The sequence below is a fragment of the Varanus komodoensis genome, unplaced genomic scaffold (genome assembly GCF_004798865.1).
Source record: "Varanus komodoensis strain SLA01 unplaced genomic scaffold, ASM479886v1 scaffold2731, whole genome shotgun sequence".
Lineage (NCBI taxonomy): Eukaryota > Metazoa > Chordata > Lepidosauria > Squamata > Varanidae > Varanus > Varanus komodoensis.
The window spans coordinates 72-1,371 of NW_025335710.1; the positions used below are offsets into that span (position 1 = coordinate 72).

At 41.8% G+C, this 1,300-nt stretch overlaps 1 pseudogene; it reads right to left on the minus strand.

Annotated features, from left to right (window-relative positions):
• Positions 1 to 344: 344 nt before the first annotated feature.
• Positions 345 to 1,300, minus strand: part of LOC123025538 — a 7,999-nt pseudogene continuing 7,043 nt past the window's right edge.

Here is a 1,300-nt window from a genome sequence, read left to right on the forward strand (position 1 = left end):
CTTTCTTCTGCTCACATTCTGATGTTCAAGACAAGTACTATAAATAGGAATAAGCCCTGAGAAGCAATTGCTTTCCTCTGGACTTCACACTGACTTATAACTTGAGTGGTATGTTACTTTCATGTTGGCATTTTTCCTTGTTCTATTTTCTTTAGAATGTTTGCTGCTATTATTATTGTTACTGAGATTGCTACTACATCAGGTTTTTTTTTTTATTATGGTACTTTTATTCCACTATGCCATCATGAAAGAGTTCCTTCATTGAATGATGGCTAATAAATAGTTTAAAAGGGTGTTTGTAGTACAAATGTAGTCAACAATGGATATATAAGTTTGAACATATCTCTAAAATTTCATGTACTTCAGCTTCACTCATCTGATTAGGTCACTTGTATTTGTGATCTGAGGTGACCTTTGATACCATATCCAACAGCAAGATGGGGGAATTGAACAAAGTAATATTTTATGCATAGACATCAGCAGAAAAATATTTTCATTTTCTTTTGATAATTAACTGCTCTCAGGCCTCAGAACAATGATATAGCACTTGGGGAAAAAGATAAAGCTCAGTAAGCCAGCACTGGAAGCCAGCCAGAAGACGTCCACAGCTACCATGTATTTTCCTTTGGTACTCAGGTAGGTGGGCACAAAGGACACCCACACAGAGCAGAAAACCAGCATGCTGAAGGTGATGAAGTTGGCTTCATTGAAAGTGTCAGGCAACTTCCTAGCTAGGAAAGCAACACTGAAGCTTATAATGGCCAAGACGCCCATGAAGCCGAGGACAGAGTAAAACATGGTGACTGACCCTTCATTGCATTCCAGAATAATTTCTTTAGTCATGGAGTGCATGTCAAAATCCGGGAATGGGGGAGAGGTTGCCAGCCACACAGCACAAATGGTGGCTTGCAGAAAGGGGCAGGAAAGAATGATAGAGATGGCCAGTCGTTGGTCCACCCATTTCCTGATCCTGGAGCCAGGCTTGGTGGCTAGGAAGGTCAAAACCACAACGATGGTCTTGGCCAACACAGAAGAAATAGCCACTGAGAAGTTGAGACCGAATGCAGCTTGTTGAAGGAGGCAGGTCATCTTCTGAGGCTGGCCAATGAACAGGAAAACACACAGGAAGGAGAGCAGGAGGGAGATGAGGAGAGTGAAGGTGAGATTCTGATTGTTGGCTTTAATGACGGGAGTATCCTTGTGCCGAATGAAGATCCCAAACATGAAAGCTGTGACACAAAAAAGGACAGAGACAAAGTAGCTAAACTGGTTCCAAGAGAATCTTCAAAGGACAAGAAGG